The sequence below is a fragment of the Euprymna scolopes genome, chromosome 18 (genome assembly GCF_053919585.1).
Source record: "Euprymna scolopes isolate OS-2025 chromosome 18, ASM5391958v1, whole genome shotgun sequence".
NCBI classification, from domain to species: domain Eukaryota; kingdom Metazoa; phylum Mollusca; class Cephalopoda; order Sepiida; family Sepiolidae; genus Euprymna; species Euprymna scolopes.
Window position 1 is genome coordinate 109,190,168 of NC_136499.1, and position 17,886 is coordinate 109,208,053.

The 17,886-nt window shown below is 36.3% G+C and overlaps 1 protein-coding gene across 2 annotated transcripts in view; it reads right to left on the bottom strand.

Moving 5' to 3' along the window:
- The window catches only part of LOC145297754 (von Willebrand factor A domain-containing protein 5A-like), a 52,735-nt gene that overhangs the window by 22,180 nt on the left and 12,669 nt on the right, over positions 1-17,886 (bottom strand). Inside the window, exon 1 of one of the 2 annotated variants that reach the window (XM_080143992.1) lies at positions 1,817-1,951. The exons of the other annotated variant lie outside the window; for it this stretch is intronic. The gene's annotated coding sequence lies outside the window, so the exon portion shown is untranslated. Of the gene's footprint in view, positions 1-1,816; positions 1,952-17,886 lie in introns of those variants that run through there. 2 annotated transcript variants of the gene reach the window in all.

Here is a 17,886-nt window from a genome sequence, read left to right on the forward strand (position 1 = left end):
AAATTGAACACGAAGTTTGTGACTATGATAAAAAAAAATGGCAACTCTCTCTGATGTCACAGTGGTGTGGTTGGAGTTAGAACGAAGGGGTTAAAAAAAAAAAAAGGAAGATTTCTTTACTCCCCCTCTTCCCTCCTCCCACTCTCATCTATGTATGTATGTATCTATTCATCGTGATCACAAAGTTCGTGTTCAATTTAGTACAACGTTATAATTGGAAACTGAACCCCTACGTGAAAAGTTATGAAATTTTTTTTTTTTTTTTTGATTTGAAGCTTAAGTCTGTAATCGATGATATTAATAGGAAAACAGTAAAAAAAAAAAAAAAAAAAAAAAAAAAAATGAAAATTGTGGAATTTACATGGGGGGCACTCTCGACAACGTCCGCCTTTTATTAATTATGTTATGCAAAATTTAATCAAGTACCACTTATTTTTGTAAAAATATGCGCAAAAAATAAAATCGTATACAAAGGTTTCCCATATTCTTTTATGCCAATTTGTTCGTTTGTTTTACAATAAAAACGGAAGTTCGGTTACCGAGCCGGACTATTATTTGTCCCACTCGAGGTTTTCACCCGACACTGGTACGGCCGGATCTAGAATCACCCATTATTCCGTTATGCCGACTTTTCTGTATTTTCTTTACTTTTGATTGCCGCTACAAGTGCTTAACTGAATAAGCACTCAACGTTTGGTCCTTATTTTTCTCTCTTTTTTAAATGAATTTGTTATTCTAATGCTTTTTGAAGTTCTTATTCATTATCGATAGTCTGTTCGACAAATCTTATTGGCTTGCCATGTGCGTGACGTCATTTTCAGTGAACAGGCCTGCTTCACAGAGGGCATACTTAAACTCCCGCAATATTTATTCGGCCACACCTACTAATCAAATAAAAAGATCGAACTATATTTTCTGACGAGAAAATAAAGAATTCTGCTGCTTGTCCAGAACTGATCTTATATTAATAAACAAGAATTAAAAAAAAAAATCTGTATGATGTATATCCGTGACAGAAAGAAATTATCATATTCTAAAAATCACGTAAATTGAGTTTTAGGTGCTTACTGATCCGCGCTATTTTTTAAATCGTATTTCCAAGTTTAATTACAGTTTTATGATATGTTACTTTTATTCAATTGTAAGGTTAAAGTACAGAATAGGTACAAAACACCCTCCCCTCTCATGTTAAGAATGGCTTTTTTTAAATAATAACGTTATTATTTCAGCACGGATCAATAAGTGCATGAATACCGAGTTTTATTTTTATAAATAAAATAATTTTAAGTGATTAATGAGAATTCGTAAGCATTACAATAAAAATCTCTCAGGTTTCAATTATGTTGAGTTATCTCCCTTGTTTTTTTAGACTGTTTTCAATATGGCGTCGGGGGACAGTTGCCCCTCGGTTACCTATAAAATTTGATTTTCTTATTTAAAATAAAAGTACTAAATCAATTCACGTGAATTTTGGAGTAGGATATTTTCTTTCCATCATGGGTGCGTACACCATACAAATGTTTATTATCATATATATATTTTTTATTTTATTATAAGGGGGAATTCTGCACAACTAACATACTTATTTTTCCTTTTTTTTTTTTTCTCGCGAGAAGACAACGAAATAAATAAAACAAAATGCAAAAGTTTTTTTACTTGCTCCCAATACGAAGTAACTCTTTATTGACAATTTAATAAACAAAAGATACCGTAAAAAAACTTCTAAAAACGAAGAAGGAACCGGAAGTGAAGTGGAAACAGTTATTGTAAAGATTATATACATAATGTAAAAGAAAAAGAACATTGATCGACGTACCTTATTTAAAAAATTTTTTTTTAGTTAACAGGAAGGTGGGATGTCGTCCAAACAACGAGTGAATAATTCGATAAAATGACAACAAATCAGACGAGGCAAAGTTTTTATACCGCAGTGGAGGTCACATGATCTCACCACGTGACAAAACCGGTTTTCTTTATCTTCTAAAACGTTTTTTCTACGTTTTATTTTAAGTGTTTTGGAATAAGTACTACGTAACATTCAAGTTAAGAAACCCACAGAAATCAGTGAACGTATACGGTGGATTATTTTACCCTCTCACTCTCACAGCTTACAAAATCAGACCAATTTTAAATTGACAAGACATTTTTGGAGCTAACCGCTTCAATATAATCATAACAGTACGATAGATATTGTATAATAGTGTTAGTCATTGGCTCTACCTAGTGCCTCTCCTTCACAACACATATGTTACACCCCTAATAGAATAGTTATTACACTTCGATCCTAACCTTTTCGCAATCTATCTATCTATCTATCTATCTATCTATCTATCTATAAAAGTGAACATGTGTGTGTGTGTGTGTGTGTGTGTGTGTGTGCGTGCGTGTGTACATTTCCCTACGCAATAACTGTCAATTTAAAGTTTACAGACTCGAAATTTGATATACAGGGTATTGAGATTTGGGAAAATCTTTGTAATCCGTTTTCGGCCAGAAATTTGTCTGTTAAGGGGTCAAAGTTCAACGATTTGACCTTTGAGAACTCTACCAAATTCCTCCGTCAATTTTGGGTCTAAACACTTGAAATTTTGGATATAGGTTCCTTGACATGGATCTAACTTAATAACTTAAGTTGAGCCCAAAACAATAAATGTTAAGGGGTCATAATAGGGGTCAAAGTTAAAAAAAAAATTGACCTCAGAGGTCTCTACCAAATTACTCAGACAATTTCTGGTCTAAATATTTGAAATTTTACATAAAGAGTATTAAGAGATAGGGCAAGCTTTTTCATAGGTTTGGATCGAAAATTTTTAGTTACCAATATATAATTGTATTTATGTATCTATGTTTGCATGTCTGCCTAAAATTTTCGACAGAGGCGACGGATTTTTACAAGATCAGTATCATTTTGAAGTTCAACCTTTCAGACGACAAATATCGAAATATTGGATAAAAACATTAATATTTTCACCTTCAACTGGGCACTTTTCTACGGGGGGGGGTCGCTTTTTTCGCCGATATTTACGAAAATCATCCTCTCCTTTCGATTGTCTAGCTTTAATTTAAACCTACATCACTTCCGGTTTGGTGGTAGTCGTAACAGCAAAGACGTCAGGGTTTTTTCCCATTCTTTTCCTCCTTTGCGGTATGGGTTCGAGCCTGCCTTCCTACTACCACTTTTTTTTTTTTTTTTTTTAGCTCTACAGACACCTTCAAACACCCGGGCAACGCCGGGCTGAAATGCTAGTATATCTATAAAAGTGAACGCGCACGCGCGTGTGTGTGCATTTCCCTACGCAATAACTTTGCCAATTTTAAGTCTACCGAGTCGAAATTTGATATACAGGGTACTGAGATTTGGGAAAATCTTTGTAATCCATTTCGGCCAGAGATTTGACTGTTAAGGGGTCCAAGTTCAACGATTTGACCTTTGAGAACTCTACCAAACTCCTCCGCTAATTTTTGGTCTAAACACTTGAACTTTTAGATATAGGTTCCTTGGACATGGATCTAACTTAATAACTTGAGTTGAGCCCAAAACAATAAATGTTAAGGGGTCATAATAGGGGTCAAAGTTAAAAAAATTTGACCTCTGCGGTCTCTACCAAATTACTCAGACAATTTCTGGTCTAAACATTTGAAATTTTACATAAAGGTTATTAAGAGATAGGGCAAGCTTTTTAATCGGTTTTGGTCGAAAATTTTTAGCTACCAATATATAAATGTATGTATGTTTGCATGTCTGCCTAAAACTTTTTACAGAGGCGACGGATTTTTACAAGATCAGTATCGTTTTGAAGTTCGACCTTTCAGACGACAAATATCGAAACATTGGCTAAAAACATTAATATCTTCACCTTCAACTAGGCACTTTTCTACGGGGGTGTTGCTTTTTTTCACCGATATTTTCGAAAGTCATCCTCTCCTTTCGATTATCTAGCCTTAATTTAAACCTACATCACTTCCGTTTTGGTGGTGGTCGTAACAGCAAAGACGTCAGTTTTTTTTTTCTCGTTCTTTTTATCCTTTGATGGACGGGTTCGAACCTGCCTTCCTACTACCACTTTTTTTTTTTTTGCTCAACATACACCTCCAAACACCCTGGCAACGCTGACTGAAATATCTACAAAAGTGAAAATGTCTGTGTGTGTCTGTGTACATTTTTCTACCAAACTACTCTGCCAATTTTCGATCTACAAACTCGAGATTTGACATAAAGGGTATTGAGATTTGGGAAAATCTTTTTAATCGGTTTTCGACAGAAACTTGGCTGTCAAAGGGTCAAAGTTCAACGATTTGACCTTTGAAAACTTTACTAAACTCCTCCGGCAATTTTGGGTCTAAACACTTGAAATTTTACATGTAGGTTACTTGGACGTGGATCAAACATTTTAATTGAATTTGAGTTCCAAACAATGAATTTTAAGTGGTCAAAATTAGGGTCAAAGTTTAAAAAATGTAATATCTTCGGTCTCTACCAACTTTTCTCTATGGTAGTTAAGGAGTCCATTATACAGAAGGACATTAAGTACATATTCACGCGTTTTAATATATACATATGCACATAAAATTATGAACATTACATTGGGCCTTAGCAAAGCCGGACTGAAATGCTAGTCACAAATAAAATAAAGAGTTAGTTTCCCAGCGAAAATTTATTTTCTTGAATAGAAAAAAACCTACTCGACAAGAACAGGACTGTTTTGGGTCGCATTTAAACCATAAAAAAAAATCACGGTATCATAAGTGCATAAGCACCATTTTGTTTTTGTTTTAATTGTGTTTGTTAAATCCGGCAAAAATAAAAACAACAAAAATATAACAAAATAATCCGAAAATCGCAAAGTTCAAGCCAGATCGAAATTTTTAGTTTTGAATAAAAAATAATTATTAAAACAAAAACAGTTATGTTCTCGTCGAGTATTTTTTTTTTTTAATTCAAGAAAATAAAATTTCATTGTTTTTTGATATGAGAAAAACCGACGACAATGTAAGTAAAATGGGACCGTGCACACACGCATTTTTTTGGTTTAAGAAACGCCCTCTGCAACGCGCTGCGTAAAACATTGTAGTCAGTGCGTATTTCGTAAAGGTGGGGTGGGGTTCACTTGTATACGTCCGCCGAAACATGCTTTAAGTCGTGGCTTTAGTGGTACGCCACGGCTTCTATTTACGTAGGCCATGCTCGAATAAGTTAATATACGTGATTGCCTGTTTTAAGGAAAAATAAGTTGGTTGGGAGCAGCAAAACGCATTTCAACCAACTACCATACATTACGTGTTGGAATTAGAATCAGAAAATTCCAACGATTACTTACTAACACAGGGAGTGGCCGAGGCCGAGGTGTACTTTTCCTGTGTGCCTACGTGTGTGTGTGTGTGTGTGTGTGTGTGTGTGCGCACTCGCTTGCGCGTGTGTATAAGTGTCTATCGCCTACACGTACCTTCGCGCTTATGATAACAGATACGATTATCTAAGGGAGATAATTATCATCGACTAAACAAAAAAATAGCACATTTGTTTTACAAGAAAATAACCCGAAAACATTGCATTTCAAGTGAAACCAATAACTCGAAAATATTGCATTTCAAATAAAACCAATGGTGTCTACTGAATTGTCATGTCATAGTAATGAACATATCCAAAAAATTACGAAAAACAATGTGATATAAAATTAATTATTAATAAAAAATACTTGAAGGTAATTAGTGAAAATTGAGTCTTATAAGAAAAAACGGTACTCATTGGGCATTGAGTTCCATGGCGAACAGCAGAAAAAAAACAAACGTCACTCCCTTCCTGACGCGTGCGCACGTAACGATTATTTGTCACATTATTTATTTATTTATTTTGAAAAAAAGTTTTACTCTTTATGAATATTAAAAGAAAAAAGTTACTAAACATTTATTAATAATGTCTCACTTTTACAGACAATTGTTTTTAAATTTCTTTTTAAATGACGACTTTTTATCAACTTTTTTTGAAATAGCATTTGCGGATGGGTAAAAAACGAACCCCCCCCCCAAAACTAAACCATTTACTGATAATTTCTCACTTAAAAAAGTCGTCATTTAAAAAGAAATTAAAAACAAATGTCAGCATACCCATCCGCAAATGCTATTAAAAAAAAAGTCGATAAAAGTTGTAATTTAAAAAATTTTTTTAAAACAAATGTCTGTAAAAGTGAGACATTATTAATAATAATCGTTTAGTTACTACGGAAACGTCAGTAAATGAAAATTGTTACGTGCGCATGCGTCAGGAAGGGAGCGACGCTTGTTTTTTTCCTGCTGGTCGCCATAGAACTCAACGCCCAAGGAGTACCGAAAAAACAAACACACAAACAAACAAAACAAAAAAGGAGGGTTCTAAAAGGGAGGTAAATATTTTCTGAAAAACTCAAAATCTTAGGCCAATTTAGCAAAACTCAATTTTCGTTAATTATCCTTGAAAACTGTTTTCATTAATAATTAATTTTAATTACTTTATCGTTGTTCGTTTTATTTTTTTGATATGTCCATTACTGCGGCACGACAATTAACCAGATACACTTGAAATTCAATATTCCATTTTTTCGAATTTCGCCTACAAAAACAGAGAAGAACCCCCAAAAGACCTCGTCTTACCAAGAGCCTTGTCCCAGAAATTGCCCAGGCAGTTTACGAAGAGGAAACAAGTTAAAAGATACACGAAAATAATAAACTGAAAAAATAAATTGCTGAAACTGTTTACGAAAAGGAAAATAATAACAAAAATGAATGCACGAATACTGTACCTAAAAAGTTGTTAGTCCCGGAAATTGCCGAAACAGTTTAGGAAAAGGAAACAAAAAATGAATAATAATGATACACGAATACTTATATTTGAACAATACTATATCTCAACAATTATAATCAGATAATCAATCGAAAAAAAAAATGGCGCTCTTTATTAAAGAGTGAAATTCGAAAATCGAAATATTGATTTCTAAGTAAAACCAATTGTCATGTCGCTTTGTAAAACCAATTGTCATGTCGTTTGTTTTACTGTACACACAGATTCGAAAAAGTTGTAAAAAAAAAATACAACAAATGAATGTTATCAAAGGCAAGATAAGTTACTTTTCTAACTAACTCGATAATTTTTTAGTGTTTTTATTTAATGTAACATGTTTATTCAGCTCGAAAAACATACATTACCGATGTATTGGAAAATTTTAAATGGCGCCTGACTCTTTCTTGAACACGGTAAGTTTGGGAAAATGAGTTAAAAATAAAAACATATACAAAATACTGTTAGAAACTCGCTCAATATATGTTACCGTGACATAGACTAACATATATTCGGTGAGTTTTTAACAGTATTTTGTATAGTTTTTTATTTTTAACTCATTTTCCCAAACTTACCGTGTTCAACAGAGAGCAGCCCCGCGCCATTTTAAATTTTCCAATACATCGGTAAACACTGTATGTTTTTCGAGCCGAATAAACATGTTACGTTAAATAAAAACACCAAAAAATTATCCAGGTAGAAAAGTAACTTATCTTGCCTTTGAAACAGTCATTTGTTATATATTTGTTTTTTTTTTGGGTTTTTTTTTTAACAACTTTTTCGAATCTTATGTGTATAGTAAAACAAGCCCAGAAACATACCCAAAAATTACGAAAAAATGATAAAGTAGAAGATTAATTATTAATGAAAACATTTTTCAAAGACTATTAGCGAAAGTTGAGTTTTGCTAAAAATAGGTACTTGTACAGTTTAATCAAGGCATTAAAAAAATGAAAATATTGAAAAAACGTTATATTATACGTACCCGTTATGGAATTCAGTTCTCATTAAAAATTTAATCAAGTAGGTTTTTTTTTTTTTTTTTTTTTTTTTTTTTTTACAGCGGAAAACAATTTGTTATGGCACCGAGCAAAAGGTAGCCATGTTTCGATTTATAGACCACGAGGAAGGAAGAGAAGCTATTATTTAACATGGGGAGGAAGTGTCGGCGATTTATATTGAGTTATCTCCCCGTGGCGTCCCCTCCCTTCCTCGGTGTCTAAAAATTCAAACATGGCTACCTTCAGTTCGCTGTCATCAAAATTGTTATTTTCGCTGTAAAAAAAATAAAAAACAAAACAAAACAACAAAAAAAACTACTTCATCAAATTTTTTTCGGAGAACTTCATTCCATAACTTTTTTATTTATTTTTTTTGGGGGGGGGGAGGTTACTAAATAGGCATGACCAAATTATTCTCGATCGTTGTACGATTGACAGCTCCTGCTGTTTGTCATATAGAATTAACGGTGTACCGAATTAACGTGTAAAGTTGCTTGAATCAGCAACTGGCGAACCGGATATTTAGTCGTGTCGGGTTTTGATCGTTCCTATTTACAATGCCTCCCTAAAGGACAGAGTTAGACACCAGGGTCGTTTTTTAACGTGGAGAAAAGGTACAAAAATAAAAATTGTCGCAGTCGTGAAGGATTTCTCCTCCACTGACAGAGAACAAGAAATTGAAGTGCAGCATCTGAAGAACAGATACTACACTTTGAGGTATTTATTTGCTCCCCCACTGAGTAAATTAGGCACAAGGCCGATTTTTAAAGTGAGGAGAGAAGGGGAAATGGGGACCAACTCCCCGGGAAGTAGGGGAGCTGGATAGTGGCAATTGGTATAAAGGGTTTCCCCTACATTGACTAAGGTCTTATATATGGGGTTGCCCCCATATATGGTCTCTGCTTGCAGTATCTGCCGGAACAGATACTACACTTTGAGGTATTTATTTGCTCCCCCACTGAGCAAATTAGGCACAAGGCCGATTTTTAAAGTGAGGAGTGAAGGGGAAATGGGGACCAACTCCCCGGGAAGTAGGGGAGCTGGATAGTGGCAATTGGTATAAAGGGTTTCCCCTACATTGAACAAGGTCTTATATGTGGGGTTGCCCCCACATATGGTCTCTGCTTGCAGTATCTGCCGGAACAGACACTACACTTTGAGGTATTTATTTGCTCCCCCACTGAGCAAATTAGGCACAAGGCCGATTTTTAAAGTGAGGAGTGAAGGGGAAATGGGGACGAACTCCCCAGGGAGTAGTAGAGCTGGACAGTGACAATTGGTATGAAGGGTTTCCCCTACATTGACCAAGGTCTTATATGTGGGGTCGCCCCCACATATGGTCTTTGCTTGCAGTATCTGCCGGAACGGATTGTATTTATTTGCTCCCCCACTGAGCAAATTAGGCACAAGGCCGTTTTTTAATGTGGAGAGAGAGGGAGGGGGGAGGGAAAAGGGGACCAGCTCCCGAGAGGTGGGAAATGGGAGCTGGATAGTAACTGTTGGTATGAAGGGTTGCCCCCACATTGACCAAGGTCTGATATGTGGGGTTATCCCCACATATGGTCCCTGCTTGCAGTATCTGCCGGAACAGATGGTATTTATTTGCTCCCCCACCGAGCAAATTAGGCACAAGGCCGATTTTTAATGTGAGGAATGAAGGGGAAATGGGGACCAACTCCCCGGGGAGTAGGGGAGCTGGATAGTGACAATTGGTATGAAGGGACCCTTCATTGAAGGGTTGCACCTACATTGACCAAGGTCTTATATGTGGGGTTGCCCCCACATATGGTCTTTGCTTGCAGTATCTGCCGGAACAGATACTACACTGTGATGGTATTTATTTGCTCCCCCACTGAGCAAATTAGGCACAAGGCCGTTTTTAATGTGAGGTAAAAACCAGCTCCCCTAAAAGGGGTCACTCTGGTTACCAAAAATAATAATTGTCCCAGTATAGAGGGTTTCCCCTACATTGACTGGTACAAATTATCTTAAGTGCAGTATCTGCCGGAACAGATACTACACTGTGATCCTGGCCCGAAGGCCAATTACGTTTTTTGATCGTACTGTAGGGTGTTTACTAAAATTGCACGATTAATTATGTGCGAGTATTTGCTCCTGCTGCTGTTTTGCTTTAAAGCAACTTTTACGCGAACTTGCTACTGGTGTTGTCAGCACAAATTATCGTAAAAGTCTGTTGTATTAATAAAATAAACAATAAAATGAATTTACTCACAAATTTCAATCGAGAGGTTATTTTTTGGCAAATATATTTTTAGATTCATATAAAAAGTATTTCCAAAAAAAATATTTTTTTTTACAATTCTTTGCACTACTTTTATTCCGGTGTGTTTTTTTTTTGTTTGTTTGTTTTATTTATTTTTTATTTTTACAAAGATTTTTAACAAATCTTTGTAAAAATAAAAAAATAAATAAACAAGTTTATTTTAGATTAATCGTGCCTTGGTTTTACTAATTATGCACACCTAAAATAAAACACGATTTTATGAACGTCGAATTAAATCGTTAAAACTTGAGACAATTATTTGGCACACTGTATTAGAAAATTGTTTCAGTCGTTAAGGGTTAAATTAGTCAAAGCAACTTCGATACGGTTGATTTATTCAGTTTGTTAGTGCAAAAAAAAAAATCTTGTATTAAAATAAGCAATAAAAACGAATTTATTCAAGTTTTGGTCGAGGTTATTTTGGCAAATATCTTTTTAGTTTCTCACCTTAAGATATTTGTAAAAAAATAAACTATTTAAAAAAATATTTTCTCTTAAATCAGAAAATAAACAAAATAGAACCCCAACTATTAGGTTGGTGCAAAAATATTCTTTTTTTGACGTTCAACTTCAAGTCAAAAAACGCACCAATGTGTTGCGAGATATTTCAAATTTTGTTCTAAATTTTAATTTCAAAGTTTTAGAATATAGTTTGTGTTAAAAAAATCAAAGTCAAAGAAAGAAGTCACTTGCGTTTATTTAAGATTTAGTTTGAACGTTTTTACTCCTGTTTTATTTTTTAAAAATTAGCAGTAGTCGATGATAGATTTTAAAAAATGTTTGAAAAAAAAAAATGATTTCCTTTGCTTTTTTTGAGGGGGGAGGCCATTGAGTTTTTTTTTTTTTTTTGAAAAATGAATCAGAGTCGCGTTATCATAAAACGGAACTCTATTCAATATTATTCAAAGAAAAAGAAAAAAAAGCTTAAAATATTTTTTTTTTAAATAATAGTTATTTACTTGCCTCTCCACGAGAGCAGTTATGAAGTATATCAACATTAACAATGCATAATGAATGAAAATGCACAAGACAAAATAACATTATAGATAGATCGGCAGACGGTACGTCTCGTAGGGAAAGATCGTCTCCCGGTCCTTTTATTTACTAAAGAAAAAAGATTTCAAGACTGTCGCGCCCTCTAGTGGTAGTTCATTGAAGTGCAAGGGAGATAATCCGTAGTTCATTGAAATGCAAGGGAGATAATCCTGTCCAATATTTTACATCCCTTCAATCTTACTCTGGATCACGAACATAGTCTTCAAATTTTTTTGGTGGTCTCCGAATACGCCCTGACTTGCGAGAGGGTGGTGATGCCGATTTTTCTACCACTGCTGGAGTCTCTGCAACCTCTTCCATATGCCTGCTCTCTGGTATTAAACTTTCCTCCGGACTGTCGGGTGTGCTGGAAACTTCAGGTGTGCCGAAACTCTCAAGATTCTTTGCAGCATTATCTGCTTGTATCTCAGGCGTAAGTTCCACTGCTACTGGTGATGAGAGTTTCACAAGCTGGTCCACATGCCTCCTTACTAGCCCTCTACTGGTTTCCACTTCAAAATTCACTGCTCCCACCTGTCTGGTAATGGTACCTTCAATCCATCGCTGAGTAGATCCATAGTTACGCACAAGCACAGGATCGGCTACTTTAAATTCACGGAGCGGCACCATTACCTTGCTCCCCCTTTCCATTTTATTTTTTACATCCATAGCCTTGTACGTGTCTGGCTTTGCCAAATGAAACGCTGTTCGTAACTGCCGTTTGAACATCAGCTCGGCAGGAGAAACCCCAGTTGATGAGTTTGGAGTTATCCTATAAGTGAATAAAAATCGGTTCACCTTGGTTTCAAGTGTTGCCTTGCCGTCTGTATTCATCCTTTTAAGCGCTTCCTTGAAGGTGCGTACACTGCGTTCTGCTAGTCCATTCGAGGAAGGATGGTAAGGAGCTGTGAAAATGTGCCGAATTCCATTAGCATTCATGAATGCTTTGAATTCTTCACTTGTAAAACAGGGACCGTTGTCACTCACAATTAATACCGGTAGTCCATGAGTTGCGAAGATCCCTCTCAATTTTTCAACTGTGGTCATAGCAGAAGATGATTTTGTAATGCAAACTTCAGTCCACTTTGAATGAGCATCCACTACTATCAAAAACATGTGCCCCAAAAATAGACCCGCATAATCTAAGTGGACTCTCTCCCATGGTGAACTTGGATATTCCCAGCAATGAATGGGAGCCTTGCTGGGATTGCTTTGATAATGTATGCAGGTTCCACAAGCTTTACCGGCTCTCTCAATATCTGCATCAAGATTTGGCCACCACACATAGCTGCGAGCAAGGGCCTTCATTCGCACGATCCCTATGTGTGTCTGATGTAATTGCTGCAACACTTTTGTTCTGAGTATAGCCGGAATTACTACTCTACTCCCCCATAATACGGTACCATCTTCACATGTCAACTCTGTCCGTTTGTTGAAGTAGGGCTTCATTGCCGTGTCTGGAATACACCTACTCCAGCCATTCAGGATGTATTCGTACACCCGACTCAAAGTAGGGTCTCTTCTTGTCTCCAATCTTACTGCCGCCACAGTCACTGGAGCATCAACCAAGTTCATCATGTGTATCCTGTTAGAATTAAGTGTGACATCTTGCTCCTGCACACTGATTGGAAGACGACTGAGGCAATCTGCATTTCCATTAAGGGACCCGGCACGATACTCCAACCTGTAATTATAGGCAGCCAGAAATATGGCCCAGCGTTGAACTCTGGCAGGAGCAAGAGAAGGGATCGGCTTGTTTTCAGCAAACAACCCCAATAACGGTTTGTGGTCAGTGAACAACGTTAAAATTATTCCCATACAGATATTGGTGCAACTTTTTTACTGCAAAGACTAGGGCCAGCCCCTCCTTCTCAATGTGCACATAATTCCGTTCTGCCTCAGACAGCATTCGTGATACGTAGCATACTGGTTTCTCCCTTCCATCTTCCATTTTGTGAGCCATTACAGCTCCCAGTCCATAGGGAGAAGCATCTACTTGCACCAGAATCGGTCTAGATGGATCAAAATGAGTTAAAAGAGGTGCAGAACACAGCATTTTCTTTGTTTCTTCAAAAGCCCTGGTTTGTTCAGCACCCCATACCCAGGGAGCACCCTTCCTCATTAAGTTGTGAAGCGGTTCAAGTATAGTTGATAAGTTTGGCAAATGACTATGATAATAGTTAAGTGCCCCTAGGTAGGCTCTTAATTCTGTGATGTTTTGCGGTCGAGGTGCCTCTGTCATGGCGGCTACTTTGTCTGGAAGAGGCGCTATGCCTTCCTTACTAATTCTGAAACCCAGATATGTCACTTCAGGAAGGAGAAACTTGCACTTACTTCTCTTTAATTTTAATCCGGCCTTATCTAGAGCAGCAAATACACTGTATAAATTCTTCAGATGACTACTGTCATCACTACCTGAAACCAGGATTTCATCCACACGCACCTTGCAAAAAGGAATGTTCTTCAATCTTTTGTCCATCTCCCTTTGAAAAATCCCTGTAGCACTGTGTACCCCAAATTGTAGTCTGGTGGGCTGGTATAATCCTTGGTGAGTGTTTACTGTTAGCAGTTCCTGGGTTTCTGCATCCAATTCCAGCTGCTGATAGGCATGGCTCAAGTCGAGCTTGCTAAATTTTTGACCCCCTTTCAAAGTAGCAAATATATCTTCTGTCCGAGGAAGAGGGTAATAGTCACATGGTGATGCCCGGTTTACTGTTTGTTTGTAATCTCCACAGATCCGGATGCCTTCATTATTATTTTTGGCAACCGGTACAATGGGGGCAGCTCACCTAGAGTATTCCACTCTTTTGTAAATTCCCTGGTTTTCCAGGCGATCTAGCTCCTTTTCCACATCTGCTTTTATAGCATAAGGTACTGGTCTTGCCCGACAAAATTTTGGACTCACCGTTTTATCAATGGGTATTTTGACCTTAAAATCCTTTAAACACCCCATTTCTTCACTGAACAGCGAATCAAATTCTTTTAAAAGCCTTTCCAACCTCGAAGGGGAATCTTCCTGGTATAAAGGAAACATGCTTCTCCAATCCAGCTTTACCTTATTCAACCAGTTGCGGCCAAGAAGTGTCGGTACATTACCTTTCACCACCAGCAAAGGTAGTCGATGCTTTAACCCTTCCTGGATTACTTCCACGTCTGTGGTCCCATGTGGTTTCACTAATTCACCAGTGTACGTTCTCAACTTGACATGGCTTTCCTTTAGATCACGAACTTGGCCAATTTTATTGAATTTTTCTAGGCTCATTACTGTGCATGCAGCTCCAGTGTCCACTTCCATGACCACTTTCTTTTGATTAATTAGCAGTTCCACTAATACTGGTGGTGTCCGCAGGTTAGCAACTGTGTGCAAGTCTAGCCTTTCCATATTTATTTCCATTTCTTCACAACAATTTTCCTCCACATTGTTCACCATCCTGCTTTCCTTACCTCGTTTTTCGGAGTTAGGAGGCCTGCTCTCTTCTTGCCTACACTTCCGACGAGTATGCCCTATTCGCCTGCATTTAAAACATTCCTTGTTTTTAAACTGGCACTTGTCCGCTTGGTGGCCAGTGCTTCCACAACGATAACACTCTCGTTTTAATGGTAACCTGTGTACGGACGTTTCACTTCCATTCGTCTGTGCTCCCAACATCAACTTGGAATATTTCCTTGCCGATTCCATAGACACTGCTATTTCAATGGCCTTGTGCAAAGTTAGCATTCTTTCGCCCAGCAAGCGCTCCTGTATCTTCTCATCTTTCACTCCCACAACCAAACGATCACGTATGTGTTCATTTACTTTTTCTTCAAAGTTGCAATGTTCCGACATTTTTCTCAGTGTGGCCACATATTCACTAATGGACTCACCTTCTTGTTTGTCTCTCGTGTTGAATAAGAAACGTTCATGTATCTCGTTGGGGGCCGGCCTGATGTGCCTCTCCATCAGAATACATAGTTCTTCAAATGTTTTCTGCTCTGGGCTGTTTTCGGCTAAACCCCTGAGAATAGCATAATTTTTTGCCTCAATAACCGACAAAAATATAGCACGTTTCTTACCTTCATTCAACACATCATTGGCAGTAAGAAAAAACTTTACTCTCTCAATATAGTGCGACCATTCTTCTTCCGCACTATTCCATTCTCCAATGGTGCCTAATAAAGCCATTTTTATCCGCTACTCGGCAACTTTTCCTCATTCGATTTGTTGTGGGTGTTCGCTTTTAATTTTAAATTGTCTTGTTACTCCTCTGCATTATTCGTTCTTCGTCGCCAATTGAAGTATATTAACATTAACAATGCATAATGAATGAAAATGCACAAGACAAAATAACATTATAGATAGATCGGCAGACGGTACGTCTCGTAGGGAAAGATCGTCTCCCGGTCCTTTTATTTACTAAAGAAAAAAGATTTCAAGACTGTCGCGCCCTCTAGTGGTAGTTCATTGAAGTGCAAGGGAGATAATCTTGTCCAATATTTTACAAGTTAGACACTTAGGTTTTAAATGTGGGGAAAACTAGTTCCCCCACAAAAAGGCACACTGGATTGGCAACATTGTTCAGTTTCAGGGATTTATTCTACTTTTTAAAAGATTTTTTTAGTGTTACATTGCTAATGTGTTACAAAATTTAAAAAAAAAGGTCTTGTAAAATTTTATTTATAAAAAATAATAATAAAAAACAAAACAAACAAAAACAAAAACTCTCGGCTGAAAGTTGTGACTGACTAAATTAGTTTTGTTTTTATTTCAATAATAAAAAAATAAACTTATTTATTTATTCATTAATACTTTTTTTACAAAGATTACATTTTTTCCAAAAAGTGGCACAATGGGTTGAAAAAAAAGAATTTGCCAAAAATAATCCTGACTGTGACTAAAGTGTTATGTTTATTTGATAACATTTTTTTTTGCACTGACTAGGTGTGTCAGAAACTTTGTGAAAAATATTGAATAATTCGACACCTTGTCTTTCCAAGCTTATAACTACTCGAAAAATGTAATTCAAACCCTAATTTTTTTTTCAATTAAAGGAGCAAGAACCAAGGTTTCATTTAACAAAAAAAAAACAAAAAAACAAAGAAACAAAATCAACGTGATTTAAAAAAAAAAAGGTTTTAAACTTCGGACTTTACATGTAAATTTCTAAAAAAAAAACACTACTTTTTTTTTGTTTTAAATTTGAATATATTATTTATTGATCTTTTATCTTCAATTTGTGATATATAAAACTTTGGTGAGTAAATTAATTATTTACTTTTTAATAGACAGTTCAAAATGGGGGGGGGGCGAATTAATTCGACCCCCTGTCTTTCCAAGCTTATAACTACTCGAAAAATGTAATTCAAACCCTAATTTTTTTTTCAATTAAAGGAGCAAGGACCAAGGTTTCATTTAACAAAACAAAAACCAAAAAAAAAAAACAAACAACGTGTTTTTTTTAAAAAAGTTTTTATACTTTGGACTTTACAGGTAAATTTCTAAAAAACACTACTTTTTTGTTTTAAATTTGAATATATTATTTATTGATCTTTTATCTTCAATTTGTGATATATAAAACTTTGGCGAGTAAATTAATTATTTACTTTTTAATAGACATTTCAAAATGGGGGGGGGGAGGCGTGAATTAAAAAAAAAACGTTTGTCTAAAATATCATATTCGGTTTATTGGAAAGAGCATAAAATTTCACATTGACCCTGAAAATATCGTAAAAATAGAATCAAAAGAAAAATTTTGATAGATTTTTAAAGTTTAAAAATTGAAAAATACTGAACTCGTAAAATTCAATTAATTTCATTACTATTTTTTAAAAAATAACAAAATATTTCTATTACTTTTTATACAACTTTAATAGTTTATTTTGGAAGTATAATCCATAAAGAAAATAAACAACCCACTTTTAAAAGAGAAATTAACGAGTCTTTTTTATATTTTATTCGCAGTTATGTGTTAGGAGTGTACGAGCCCTTCTAGTCTCGCACAAAAACATGCGTTCACATCTCAAGCCATTTTTCTTGTCATATACATACGCGCACAGAAGCATACGCGTGCACGTACACACATGTAGATATATTCACGTTCATGTACATAAACTCACATTCACATGCATACACACACACGCTAATGTAAACACATGTACGCACACATACGCGCACACGTACGCACACATGGGCAACGTCACTTCCCCTTTGAAGGAAATCCACACATGCACAAAAGACCACTGGAAACAACTATAAAAGCAAGAGACATAAGCTGTTTCCACCTTTTCAATTCGGTTTCCGCCCTGAGAGGTCGACAGACTAACCAGTCCCTTTTGGGGCGCATACGCCCGCGCGACTACGTCACCTGCTACTGTATGTGGGGTAAGAGACAACAGACAGTACGTACACCTTACACACTTTCTATCTCCATGGCCTGGATTGACTTTCTCTCTTTCTCTCTCTCTCTCTCTCTCTCTCTCTCTCTCTCTCTGTCTCTCTCTCTCTCTACAACAATAGACTTTCCCTCTCACCAGCTAACAGTGAGAGACACACGCTAAACTGGATTGATTTTCTCACTCTCTCTCTCTACAACAATAGACTTTCTTTCTCACCAGTTAAAAGCGAGAGACGCGCCAAACTGGATTGATTTTCTCACTCTCTCTCTCTACAACAATAGACTTTCTTTCTCACCAGTTAACAGCGAGAGACGCACGCCAAACTAAACACGTGCTGTACCCTTTTCTTTCATTTGTTTCTTCATGAAATAAATTTTAGTTTG